The sequence below is a fragment of the Vigna unguiculata genome, chromosome 5, assembly GCF_004118075.2.
Source record: "Vigna unguiculata cultivar IT97K-499-35 chromosome 5, ASM411807v1, whole genome shotgun sequence".
Classification (NCBI taxonomy): Eukaryota; Viridiplantae; Streptophyta; class Magnoliopsida; order Fabales; family Fabaceae; genus Vigna; species Vigna unguiculata.
Window position 1 is genome coordinate 22583153 of NC_040283.1, and position 15727 is coordinate 22598879.

The following is a 15727-nucleotide window of genomic DNA, read 5'->3' on the forward strand; positions in this document are numbered from 1 at the left end:
ATTATATGCTAAAGCATCATCAACATTGACTTCATTTTGGTTCCATCTTATCTTATTCATGACATAATTTATTGAGATCTCATCATTTTCAACAATTTCAGTTACTTGGGGTTCTTCTGGAACCAAATTATTAATTATGTCAAATGAATCTTTTGTGATTTACACCTCCTCGATTAAGCCATCTCTTCTTTTTAGCTCATTTTCTTATTCGAGGATTTTTATCTTTGAAACCAATAAGCTTACCACACTTCAATCGTGTTATGAATTAATATCAATTCTATTTGGAGCATTAGCAGTTGGTATATGCGGTTTAATTACCCTATTTGTGTTAGTAAAAACATATGATAATTGATTGACTAATTTGTAAATAAATTATCATTTGAACTTCGAGTTCACATTCTTTTGTATGACGATCAAGACGAGACAATGATAATTCATTCCAACCAATATCCTTTTCCAATTGTTTTCTTTCTCCCCTTAATATTGGAATTACTTATTCATAAAGAATGACAGTTGAAAAATAAAACTGTAAATATGTCTCCTGTTGACAGATCAAGATATTTTATTATTGATTGAAAATCATATCCAACATATATTCTCAATCGTCTAAAGACTCATCATAGTCCCTTTTGGTGGGGAAATTCGACCATATACAAAAATTCTTAAATGAGACAATTTGGTTACTGACCAAAAACCAACTGCATAATAGAGTAATTATGATAACTTGTTGGCTTGATGCGAATCAATACTATAGCATGTAAAATTGCATATCTCCAAGTAGTCATTGGAAGATTAGCTCTCATAAGTAATGTTCTTGTAACCAACTTTAGATGTTTTATTCATAATTCTACAAGTCCATTTTGAGTATGAACATATGTTCTACTGGATGTTCAACTTCAATTCCAATTGACATACAATACTCATGAAATACATAAGATGTAAATTCACCAGCATTATCAAAACAAATTTTCTTAAGCGAATAATCTAGGAAGTGATCTCTTAACTTAACTAATTGTGCTAATACTTTACATATGCCTGATTGCAAGTTGATAATAAACAAACATGTGACCATTTGGTTGATGCATCAATTAAAATCATGAAATATCTAAATGATTCACATGATGGGTGCATTGGACCACAAAATCACCCTGTATTCATTCCAAAAAAAATTGAGATTGACTCATTTCTAAAGTTTTCTGGTGATGGATCAACTTTCCTTGTAAACATGTATTACATGAGAAACCATTGGATTGAAGAAGTTTTTGACTCTTAAGTGGGTGTCTACAAGAGTTTTCAACTATTGTTCGCATCATGATAGATCCAGGATGACCCTACTGATCAAACAAGAAAACCCTTTTTGATTCGTAAACTTCAGGTTTACAATGACATGCATTTCAATTGTACTAATATATATGTTTAGTATAAGCCATAAAAGAAGATTGATAATTTCTCCAATACACATTTTATTTTTTATTCAACTCAAGTCCATTGATATAAAGATATTTCATATCTCCTTCATTATTTGTCTCAATATGATATTTATTTAGACAAATATCTTTAGGACTTAATAAGTTTCTATTAGACTTCTTCGTAGAAGTGTAATAGCTCTTCTAGAACCTTCAAAACATTATTTGTAGTATAAAAATAATTCCAATATTGACTTCTCGAATGCCACATGTTTTTTACCTAACACCATCAAATATAGGTTCAGTCATAACTAAGTATCACACACATTAGCAGTCAAACACAACACACAAAGTTCCGCAGTCGAAATGAGACAAACTCACTTCCCAAGGCCTAAAATCTTTTAAAAACATTTGCCTTGATACCAAATGTAACACCCCAATTTTTGGATGTCACGAAAAGTTATATAATGAGCACTTTTAGCAGAGACGATTATTAATAAAAAGAACTTAAGTAAAAATTCATAATTTAATCTATTAAAAAACGTACTTCCAACATCCATTGTCTAAAATTTTTAAATAACGACATTGAAAATAAATTACACCGTCTTTAACACGTAATTTAACAACTTAATAAAAATGAACATAAATCCCGAGTTCACCCCTTTCTCTCGTCAGTCTACTCCATGCCATAATCATCTACTATATCATCTGCTCTCGTATAACACATGTGTTATACAATCATTACACACACAACAAAAACACAACACAAACAAATAGGGGTAAGCTAATCATAAACACTGATATATAACCGACATTCAATGAAATAAGACATTACGAATAATACTCAATATCACATCCAAGTAATATACTTAAACATTATAATCATCACATCATGCAAGGGAAATAATATTCCATAAAGAAACCCCTCCCAATGTGTACACAACACTGCCATTCACCCACTCATTTAAGAACGAACATAAAGTACATGTGATATAAGGAAAAAAAGAAGAAGAACCAAAACCACACGTTCATTTAATACGTTGCACGTAAACCTTAGTTTTCTTCGAAGCACATGTGATAGGAGATATTGCAATATTGTAGGAAAGTAACTACACCAAATATAGCATGCACCATTCATACATCCACTCAAAAGGAAAGTCAACCTAGAATTATGTACGTGAATTCATGCCCTCATAATTTACAAGTGATACAAAGTGATACAATTACTTTTCTTACAAATCATGGGCCTAATGTATTTTATCAACCAAATAACATGTGGAAAGAGAAACTAAAATTTAAAGGAACCATGCACTTATGTCACTCCAAAAAGTTAAAGAATGAACACATAGTACATGTGGCCCATGTTTTCTTATAAGCACTTAATAATGGTTCATGAATAAAACAAAAGAGAAACACATCAAGGCTTGCAATTTAAGGAAAACATACACTACCCCTTAGAACCAAGCTGTAGCACATGAAAGTTCCTCAAAGACCACCCCTCTCATGATGACCACCAACCAAACTCACATTTACACTTTACTGTACCACTAACCCAACATGAAACTTGCACCTAAAACCCACCTATTGGAACCAATCTTTAAATGATATGAACTAGTATTTAAGGTGAAGAAAAGATACTACCCTACACGATTCACACACCCCGGTGACACCACCCGAAGGAACTAGGTTATGCTTGTGGAACAAACGTGAATGCATTAACGTACCCCCATGCAACGCAAGACACCAAAGTGAAACACTGCAAGAGAATAAAATTCTTCTAAAACAACAACCAACAAAATATGAAGAAAGAAAACAAGGTCTAGCTTCATTCATCCATCATCAACAAATAAAGAAACAAAAACAGATATAGCTTTTCCTACCTAGTTGTTTTTTTTTCCAGAAACGGTTCTACCTTGTAGCCTCAACCTTTTGTTTAAGCTTATGTTTTCAGCCTTCCAAAAAACTCTCGGTTTTACTTCTCTTAAATAATTTATTTCCTCCCTCCCACTCACGTTTCAGAAAACCTAAAAATAACTTAGTGTCCTTAGCCCTCCCAACCGTCACCACACCTATCTACCAAAACACTAACATTCAATCCCCGGTTATTTCCTTCCCTTATGGGTGCCTAAGCATGAAGCTAAGAAGTTGGCCACATATATCTAATATTCCCACGTAGAAACCTCTTTCACGGTTACTAACATTTTAGCTAATAAATGAGGGATATTCTCCCTTAATGAACTTTGATTACTCAATTAAAGGCTATTATACATTTTATAAAAGTGGCATGAAAACTCATTATGTTGTCCTCTTCTATCACGTGACAACAACAAGGGTGTAAAGGGATCCAAATAAGGAAAACAAATTGCATTGTGATACCTATCCATGACTAAAATAAAGCAAAAAGGAAGAAAGAGAAAAACTAAGAGTTTACATGGGCCCCACAATAAAAGCAAAGAAGGAAAGAAAAAAAAAAGAAATATACCTAAGCAAGTCAAATACGAACTTACAACCCTTTATACATCAAACAAACACACAAACCACTAAGCTACACAGCACAATTTTATAAACACTATAAACCATATTAAAAATAAAATAATAACTTAGATAACTCACATATTTATCCCCTATTTCATAATTTAATAAAATATTTAATTTAAATAAATCAACAATTTAAAAAAAAAAATCAAGACATTACTTTTTTCATGTGTTTCTCTTTATTTTAATTTTTCTTGAGTCTTACAATATATATATATATATATATATATATATATATATATATATATATACATATATATAATAAATGTTCATTATACACTCATTTCACATATACATTTCATAATACAAAAGAAAAATTGATTCTTCTTACTTATACATAACCAACATCAAACATGCATATTTCATATATAATAATACCATAAAGAATTCACCTTAAATTAAATTCTAATAAAAATAATTTAATATACAAAAATATATTTTATACTATCACAAATAAACTTCTTCTGCCATTTTATAAAAAAAAATCTTAATACTTCCATTATCAATAAGGTGATCAATGTTTCCATCTTCCATTCCATTTAGTTAAAGAAAAATTACAAAATATCAAGATGGGTGACATCCATATGGACAAAATCAAAATCATCATAATGTGTTTCTATGTTCTTCTCCCTATTCTTTAGGAGGCTTTGATGTGAGACAAGTATGACCTAAATAGTCTTTATTGTCATATTGTTTTTCATTTTTGTCATCTTTTTCTTTTCCCCTTTTCACACTATTGTCCCACTTCTGATGACAAAACGTCTCTTGAAAATTTCCTTTATGACCATGAAAATATGAATTAGATGTTGCTACATTCACTTCTAGAAATGAAGCATAACCAATTTAGTCACATGGATGTTGTTGCATTCACTTCTGGAAATAAAGCATAACCAATTTGCTCATGATTTTTCATTCAAAACTCATTGTTTTGTTTGGTCATAAGAAGACAAGAAAAAATTTGAGAATATTTGTGAAATTCTTTTTTTTTCACGATATTGTTGTTACAATAGCAAATTATTGCTCTGATACTTTATTTCCACCTTTCTTTTAGAACATCATCAAGACCCATTGCCTCTAGATGTATTTCAGCCTCTAATAATCTAGATGTATCTATGAACCTGGATTGAGGTACGTAGAACATTGTCCTTCAAGAGAAAACGTCTCCACTAACTCAATTGGATAACCTTCGTGTTGATAACGTGTTATAAAACAAAGTTAATAATAGAGAGAATAATAAAGAGAAAGAATAGAGCATCAAATACTAGTTTTCTATGTATCACTATTAAGGGAGAAAAGTCCCTATTTATAGGTACATAAGACAATCCAAAGGGTACAACTCAAGAGTTACATACTTAATGTAAATATTATCAATAGTAATCAAGCTGAGTAACTATCAGCAACTCAATGGACAATCCATAAATTTCATAACAGATGTTTCTTTCCTAAATATTTATAATAATACTTGACTCATTTAGTATATATAAATTTTTTTCGTACTTTTACTTCTAATAATATAACAAATTTACAATGAAGGCTACTAACGCAAAAAAGTATGTTGAACTATAGTAGAGTAAAAAGGAAAAAAAAAAACTAAGAGATACTTGGGAAGTGCTCTTTTCCCCTATATTAACAAAAGGTAATTATCTATATTTTACCTATAATTATGTTGTAATTATTTAGATTTTTTTATTTATAATCACACTCTTTCTTATTACAATACAACATCAATAAAATGAATGATAAATAATTTATTTAGTAATCACTACAAGAAAAAATCAATTTTGCAAGAGAAATTAGCGAGGAAGAATATTTGTAGCTAATCCCTCTCTAATTTGCGAGGAAATAGGGAAAGAATGAAATTGTAGCATGTCTGTAGCAAAATAGCTATAGATTTATCATAATATATATTTGTAACTAATCCCTCTCTAATTTGCAAGGAAATAGTGAAGGAAATAATGTGTAGCTTCTTTGTAGCAAAATAGCTATAAATTAACTAGAACATATATTTGTAGCTAATTTATTACTAATTTGTGATGAAATAGCAAAGAAATAAAATTGTAACTACTTCGTGTTAAAAATAGATCTGTCTAATTATCTTAACCACAAAGGGATCTGAATTGATTAATAGGCTTTTATCTGATTTAAGATGAATCTTGAATGAATCTTTAGGTTTTAAAGCTCAATTAATCAATTTCACAGTTTTGGGTTAATGGACTGTTTAATTCAATCAAGAAAGATTATGAGAGAGAAGAAAGAAGCAAGACACACAATTTATACTGGTTCGATTCAAGGCGAATCTACATCCAGTCTTCTCCTAAGTAACACACTTAGGAGGATTCCACTAAACAGATAGGATCCAAGAATTACAAGCACACCTATATAATTCTAGACCCTCAAAACCCAAGAACTTGATTCACTAATCAAGAACTCCCCCTAGGAGCAATGCATCCACACAATTGCACCTAGGCCTACACTTCAAACACTGAAGCAACTGTAATCAAAAATACATTAAACAAAATCAAGAAACGAATACACCTATGTTGTGCAGATTTGACAAGATGCTCCTTGATTCAAGTAAGACCCATCATAGTAGAATCAACTATCAATCTTCTTGGATCTGCACTTGAGTGATCTTCCATAATGTTCAGAAACTCTATGACTCTCAGAGGGCTCTCTTTTAGATGGAAAATTGCGTGATCTATCAATTTTCTCCAGAACCAAAATAGATTCTAAAAACAGCTTTTATACAGAGTTTTCTGTTGTCACTAATTGATTAGCAATTTACCTAATCGATTATCGTGAGTATATTTTCACTTCCTTTGTGCCATACTCACAGCTAATCCATTAGTTAAAAAGCTAGCCATGCAAGATTACACCAGCACAAGTGTAATGGTCCAAAGCAGCACACAACAGGCCTAAAATACATCTGATAAAGAAAAACTATTAGCCTAATGCATAACCTAACTGGACCAAAACTATATTTTATTCTAAACCAGTAGACATCATCAAAATCATTCTTCATTCATAGGTGAAGTAGCTCCCCCTACCAACACTTCGTAGTAAAATAGCTATAGATTTACTTGAAAATATTTATAGTTAATCCTTCTCAATTAAAATCATACTAAATTTATTTTTAATTTTAGTATATATATATATATATATATATATTAGTTTAAATATTTAAATATTATTTTTAGCTTAAATATTTTAAAATTATTTTTAATTTAAATATAATTATATATTGAAATATAAATGATAAATATAAATATTAATAAATTAATTAAAATATATAATAAAATAAGATAGGATTTTGTCGGTAACTAACAAATATAATTTATATTTAAAAAATAAAAATATTCTAAAGAAAATAAAATTATTAAAAAAATTTAAAAACTATCAATATATTAACAAATTATAAAAATATACTTTATTATTATATATAAATTAATTTTTTATTTATAAATTATATTATTATATATTTTTTAAATGATAAATAATATTTACAATATTTATTATTTTCCATTTAAATGTTATAAAAGTATTAAAACAATTCTTTTTAGATATATTTAAAATGAAATGATTAATTATTTCTTTTAATTATTTATCATCTGTTATGCTGTTTTTTTCATAAGTTAATTGATTTGAAATAAAATGATTATTAATTAATTTATATTATTACAAATATATTATATTTAAGGTATAATTTTTATATGTTTATTTTTTTTTTAAATTTTAAATATAAAATAAATTATTTATGATACATTATAAGTAAAAGTAAATTGTAAGTAAATATTTTATTTTTAAAATATAAATATTTAACTTAATTTAATTATACACTTAAAAATATTATAATGTTTAATTAATTTTAGTAAAAAAAGTAAATTTTTCATAAATAATTATCGATATTATTATGTATTTTTTTATATAAGAGGATAAAATTGAATATTTTAGAATTTGTTGTCTAAAATTTTCAGAAGTTTGTGGAAGTTCTGAAAGCATCTAGTGTGAAGCTCATTCTTGGTAAGTTTTTCAAATCTATACTCAAACTCAAACTCTATACTCTTTCTTCTACCTCATTTCTAGTGAAATTGGGAAAAGATTTGATGTCGTAAACGAAGTCAGATTCAAATCTCCGTTTGTTTTGATAGAAACACGAGTTCGCCAACTATGGTCGACTTCGAGTTCGCGGATAAAGCTCCTCCTTAGTTCGATCGAGTGGTACACTTTAAATTACTGTTACAAACCTTCAATTTGAGCATCTTCATTACTTTACATCTCATCTTAATCGATTCCTGCACAATGTTCTTCCTTGCACGTTTTTCACAGATTAATTAGGTTTTAAAGTTATCGATCAAACCTTTCTTGTTGTTCTGTCATGTTTTATTCTCAAATCTTTGGAATTGTGGAATCATTAGCATTTTTCTTGATTTTTTTTCTTCCGTGTTTGACCTTTTCAATGTTCCCAATTATCAGTCAATTATCAATGATTTTAAGGTTACAAATTTAGTGAAGAAAATTAAATTAGGATTTCTTTTCATATATATATATATACACATCAATATATATATATATATATATATATATATATATATATATATATATATATATATATATATATATATATATATATATATATATATATATATATATATATATATATATATATATATATATATATATATATATATATATATATATATATATATATATATATACATCAATGTTCATCATGGATTTTCATTTTATATTAGTTTTATATATCAATCAGTAGTTGGATTTTTGCTCCAATCAATTAGTTTGGGATTTTATCTTAGTTTGGGATTTTATCTTAGTGGGCTTGGGTGTTTGGGATACTGTGGAGGATATAATATTTTGTTTGAAGTTTTATTAATATGCAGTTGCAATGTGTCATATTTTATGATTCAATTCCATCAGAATTTTATCTCAAGAGTGCATCAATTTTCCACTGTGAGTTTGAGTTTTCAATTTTCCTCGTTTTCAAAAAAAAAAAGGTTACTAAAGGGAAAAGAAGCCAGTGGCATGAAAGATTTTCTTTTATAAACCAAAGCACTAAATAACATCTTTTTGTATAAAATAGACATGTTTAGTTTACTATTTAGCCTCCTTCAATTGCGTTTGTCTCAATAAACTCATGATTTGGTGATTTAGCCTTTGTCTCATATCCCCTGTTAGCATTTTTGTTCCCGTCTCGTTTATTCAATTCTCACACTATACGTGTCTCCATTTTTTGATTTCTTGGAAGCCTTAAACCACGTTCTGCAACAGTTTAATTCTCAACTTTTAGTAGTGCTACCATTTTACTACTTTCGTCTAATATTTTACCCCTCACCATTATTTCCATTAATTTACGTTTGTCTTTTCTCTCTTGCTTTCTTAATCCAACTATTTCTTTTGCAGGTTTTATTTTATCTATGCTAGACTAAATTCTTATTGAGATGTATGAAAGGAATATATAACATCAGGTAAATCTCCAAATTATATATATATATATATATATACATATACATATATATATATATATATATATATATATATATATATATATATATATATATATATCACATGCATCTCTAAGGGACACTGTATATACACTATATATAATCCATATGAATATGTACAATTTTGATGTCTTTAAAGCATACATATTCTTAGGCACTTTCACATTTATTTTATGTTGAAAATAATCTCCACACACACACTAATTTATGATTCAGAGTTGAGCTAGGTAAGAAAACAACTTGTATATTTATGCAATATTTGAGAGATGCTTTATTCAATTTGTGAAACTATAATCTACATACATTTTATATCAGGCACAAAAACTGTGTATAGAGCCTGTGGGTGCAGTTTGTGCAGCAAGTGGTTTGCTGAGTTATCTTGGTTTTCCTAAGATTAGAAAAAACTTTTTCTAGAATCGTATAAAATTTAATACTTTACTTTGGAAATATTTCAATGATGTCTTATTTATTAACTTTTTTTAAGTTTTTTAAATACAAGGTATTATTTCATTATTTTTAAATACAAATATTTACTTTATTTTAACTAATTTTTGTTCTTAATTTAATTATGTCTTCAATTAGTGTTAATCCATTCTTTTCAAATACAAATTTCTTAAAAGCATAATGTTGACCAATGTTTAAACTATCTACAAGGACAATGAGACCTGATAAAGGATGGATGTTGCGAAGAAAAGATCAATTTGGTAGTATAACTGAGGAATTTAGAAATGGTGTTGATGGCTTCATTCAAGTAGCTAAAAGAGATCCAAAATTTGCTGATGTAACAGGGCGCATTCCTTGTCCATGTGGAAAATGTAGGAATTCTTATTGGGATATATCATTTAATGTGGAAAAGCACTTGTATCACCATGGTTTTATGGATGGGTACACAAATTGGACCCTTCATGGTGAAGAAAGGTGGACAGATGGTGCGTCTGTTGTCCAAGACCGTGTTGAAGGAAGTACAAATCCATATCATGATATGGTTATGAATGCTTTTCATGCTAGATCAAATCCAGAAGTACAAGAGGTGGAAGAGGATCCAAATCCATCAGCTAAGAAGTTTTTTAACCTATTAAAGAGTGTTGATGAACCTTTATGGGATGGTTGTAAGAAGCATACAAGATTGTCAATAGTAACACAACTCCTAAACTTGAAGTCAGAGTTTAACATGAGTGTTAGTTGTTATGATCGAATGATTGCTATAATCAAAAGCATGCTTCCAGAGTCAGAAAGGTTGCCTGAAAATTTGTACAGATCAAAGAGAATGGTGAGTGAATTGGGATTAGGATATGAGAAGATAGATGCATGTCCTTATCATTGTATGCTATATTACAAAGAAAATAGTGACAAGAATGTTTGTTTGGTGTGTAAAGAACCATGATTTAAACCCAAGACAACAACAAAAAACAAGGATGTGCCTTACTCAGTGTTAAGATATTTCCCCATTATTCCAAGACTTCAATGCCTCTTTATGTCTGTTAATACTTCAAAATATATGCGATGGCATGCAGATGGAGTACGCCAACATGAATTAATGATGACACATCCAGCTGATGCAGAGGCTTGGAAAAAATTTAATGCAACTCATCCTAAGTTTGCTTTGGATCCACGAAATGTCAGGCTTGGACTTTGCACTGATGGTTTTAATCCATTTAGTAATTCAAGTAGCCCATACTCATGTTGGCCAATTTTTTTAACACCTTACAATCTTCCTCCAAGCATGTGTATGAAAAGGGAATACATATTTCTTACTCTTATAATTCCTGGACCCAGATCACCTGGTAAAAGTTAAGATGTTTATCTCCAACCTCTAATCGATGAGTTAAAGATCTTATGGGATATTGGGATTAATACTTTTGATGCATGGAAAAAACAGAATTTCATTATGAAAGCAGCATTAATGTGGACAATAAGTGATTTTCCAACTTATGGAATGTTGTCTGGATGGAGTACTCATGGAAAATTTGCTTGTCCCTGTTGTATGGGGGATATTAATTCATTTACTTTGAAGAGTGGTGGTAAACCTTGTTGGTTTGATTGTCATCGTCGATTTTTACCTATCAATCATTCATTTCGTCGTGATTAATGCTCTTTTAAGAAGTTATTAGTTGAGAACTCTTTACCACCACAAGAATATAGTGGCATAGATGTAATAAATCAAGTAAATCAACTTAAAAAAGTTACGTTGGGCTTGAAATCAAGCAAGCAAAAGCAACTTGACTTTGGTAAAACCCATAATTGGGTTAAGAAGAGCATATTTTGGGAATTGCCTTATTGGTCTACTAATATGGTTCGTCACAATTTAGATGTCATGCATGTTGAAAAAAATGTTTTTGACAATATCTTCAACACTGTGATGGACATAAAGGCCAAGACAAAAGATACTGCAAATGCAAGACAAGATTTGAGGTTGATATGTAAACGTCCCAAGTTAGAGTTGGTGTTGGAGAATGAGAAGTATAAAAAACCAAAGGCAACATATGTCTTGAATTCTGACCAGAGAAGAATGGTGTGTGAATGGATAAAACAACTAAAGTTTCCAGATGGCTATGCGTCTAACATTTCACGTTGTATTAATGTAGATGAGGGGAAAATATATGGGATGAAAAGTCATGATTGTCATGTTTTTATGCAAAGACTTATTCCTTTAGCATTTCGTGATATGTTGCAAAGCCTATATGGGGTGGTTTAACAGAGGTCAGCTTGGTTTTTAAAGAGATTTGTGCAAATGCAGCGCATGCTTCTATCATGGAGCACGCTAAGATTTCTATCATCGAAACAATTTGTAAGCTTGAAAAGATTTTCCCACCAGCATTCTTTGATTCAATGGAACATTTGGTTATACATCTCCCACATGAAGTTAAGGTCGGAGGACCTGTGCAATATAGATGGATGTATCCATTTGATAGATGCATGTTATATTTGAAAAGAAAGGTTCGAAATAAAGCAAATGTTGAAGGGTCCATTTGTGAAGCATATGTTTTAGAAGAAATTTCTAATTTTGCTTCTATGTATTTTAATCCATCCATTCAAACAAGGCGTACTTAAGTTTCTCGTAACGATGATGGTGGTGAAGATAAAAATACAGAGAAGTTATCTATTTTTAGACACCCATGTCATCCTATTGGTAAAGGCCATACTAGATTATTAACAGAGGAAGAACTCCATATTGCTGAGACATATGTCATTGTAAATTGCAAAGAAGTAGGACCATATCTACAGTAAGTTTTTCTTTTTGTAATTTATCAATTCATAATTAATTTAGTTATGATATTAATTGTTGTCTGTATTAGGAAATTTGAGGATTCATTAAAGGAAGCAAATCCTAATATCTCTGACGAAGAAATATTGATGTCTCGAGATAAAGATTTCAATAGGTGGTTGAAGCACCAAGTGAGTTGTTTCTCATTACAGTTTAAATGTTAATTTGATATTTGTTTTATTAAGTGATATAATTATATATTTTCTTTATGTAATCCTCTATAGGTGCTTATTGGTCAAGTTGAGGATCGATTGATTCGAGAGATAAGTTACGACCCGATTAAGATTGTAACTTCCTATAATGGTCAATAGTAAATGGATATAGATTTCATACTAAGGAATACGAAGCTAATAAATCTACCATGAACTATGGGATATGTGTTAGAGGAAATATATACGGTGAAAATGATTTGGACTATTATGGAATTGTTGAAGAAATATTAGAATTGTCATATCCTGGATATCAAAACAAAATAATTATCCTATGGTGTCATTGGTTTGATCCTTTTCATGGTGTTAAAGTTGATAAATATGGGTTGGTTGATATCAAGCATAAGTCAAAGCTTCAGTCAAATGAGCCATTTGTATTAGCTGGATAAGCTCAACAAGTGTACTATACAAGGTATCCACATAATAAGGGTAGAAATAGTGTTGATTGGTGGGCAGCTTGCAAGGTTAGACCAAAATTATTTATGGTTGAGACATTAAAAAATGATGAGGATTTTTCAAATGAGAAAGTTGTTAATGATTATTTTCAAGATGATGGATCAATGGGAATGACAAATATTGTTCTGGATGACGAGGAAATACAATTGTTTGATGATAATGCCCCAATGGAAGAGGTAAACATGGATGATGTTCATTATCCGATACACAATGTGCATAATGATCAATTTTTCAATGACAATGATGAGCTTCTGGATGAAGACATAGAGTTAAATGATTTAGACGAGGAGTTGGATGATTCAAATAATGATTTAGATAACTCAGATGATGAGTGGCTATGAATGAATCTACGTAAGTTTATTTAATAGTAGTGATATTGTGTTTTCTTATGTGATTGCTTATGAAAGTATCTTTTACATTTCATAAGGTAAGTAGATGTGCATCAATCACTTACTGCTGTTTCTAGCTATTCTTAATTGGATTTGAAACAAATCTTGAGTGAATTATTCTACACTACACTCACTTTAGTGTTAACTTTCTTGCTGTTGTGTATTTGTCAAGGACAGTTGCATGTGAAACATTGCTGTGGATTCTTGTCGCTCAACTTTCCTGGTTTTGTCTCATTAACTTCCTTCTTACTGGTTAGATCAATCCCCAAATCATTGGGTTATTATTTGCAAAAATAAATCGAGCTATTTTACTTTTACTTTGATTTTCTATACAAGTTGGAGTAATTAACCTTATACTATTTGAATGGTTATCCCTGCCTGTGTTGATGGGGCTTTTGGATTTTATACTTGCATTTTAATTTTCAGTGCAGTTTTGTACTTTCATGTCTTTTAACTCATTTTGATTTCTAGGCATTGGATGTTTTCAAGTGAATTATTGCGGTCACTTTTCAGATATCTAGGCAGAGTAAGTGGCTTTCTATAAATAACCTTGCTTTTACCATATTACCATTCTTGTGGATGAACCAATGGAGGTGGAAGTTGGTATAGTATATAGAAACTGATGGAGTTTGTTTATGTAATGCATAATTTGAATGAATGTTTGGTTTTAATAAACATCACACTGTTATGTAGCTTTATACAAATCATGCTTTGGCTTATTTCTATAAAAGCTATCTGAATTTGTTGTAAATTTCACAATAGGTTGTTTTAATAATTTATATTTTGACTTCCACATTTAATAATCTGAATTGATAGTTAAGCATTAATTATCCATGACAGTGCTGAAAGAGATAAATTAAATCGAAGATTTTGGGAAAGTTGCAACATAGATTAGTTTAGCTCTGTGTAACTCGTTGGTTGATCAATTTAACTTTCCTTGCTAATGTTGCAAAATGTTCAATGTAGAAAAGCCTAGCTCCACTAAACATGCTTTAAGCAGGATATATTAGGTAAAACATACTGGTTAGGGGAATACTTATACATGAATCCCAATAGCAGAAAAAATAGCTTCCCCATAAGTTTATTAAGAAAATATATAATTGCAAAACTTAATTAAGTAGTATGAAAAGATTAATCTTTATGTTACGTAAATTATATATAAACAAATTTATTTGAAGGTATATGAACTAATACAACATTTTATAGTTATTAAGTGTGATTTCAAAATAAATTTAAACAAATAATTTTGATTACTTGTGATATTGGCTGATAAAGAACATTTATCAAATAAGTACATACATTAAGAAAAATTAATACTAAATTATTTCAATTTAATTAAAATTTTTGAGTTTGATTAAAAATTACACAACAAAAAAAAACACATGAAGTTTACCAATATGTTCTACAGTAATTAGAGATGGCAAATAAACCCGTCCCCGTGGGTATTGCCCGAACCCGTCCCCGTTTTGACGGGGAATCCCCGCATTGACTGGGTATGGGTATGGGTATGGGGAATCTCCGACTTTTTCAGTTGGGTATGGGGATGGGTATGGGGATGTACATATACCCGCCATAATACCCGTCCCCGCCATATCTTCATTCTCGTTTAAATTATTAAAATATTCACAATTAATTAAGTAACTCCTATATATATATATTTTTTTTTTCTATTTTTTTTCTTTTAATTATTTCATTTGTCATGAAACTCATTCTCATCTCCAATATATTTTTTATCTTATCATAACCTTTATGTAATTATGTTAAAATGATGTATGTTAATAAAAAAAAATATTATGCCTCACATTTGAATATTTATATTATTTTTTAATATTTTTATTTATTATAAATTTTCCTTTCACATGAGAATGTTTATACTCTCAATTTAAGATAATATAAAAAAATTCTTTACTTATTATTATTATTATTATTATTATTAATTTTTGTTTAA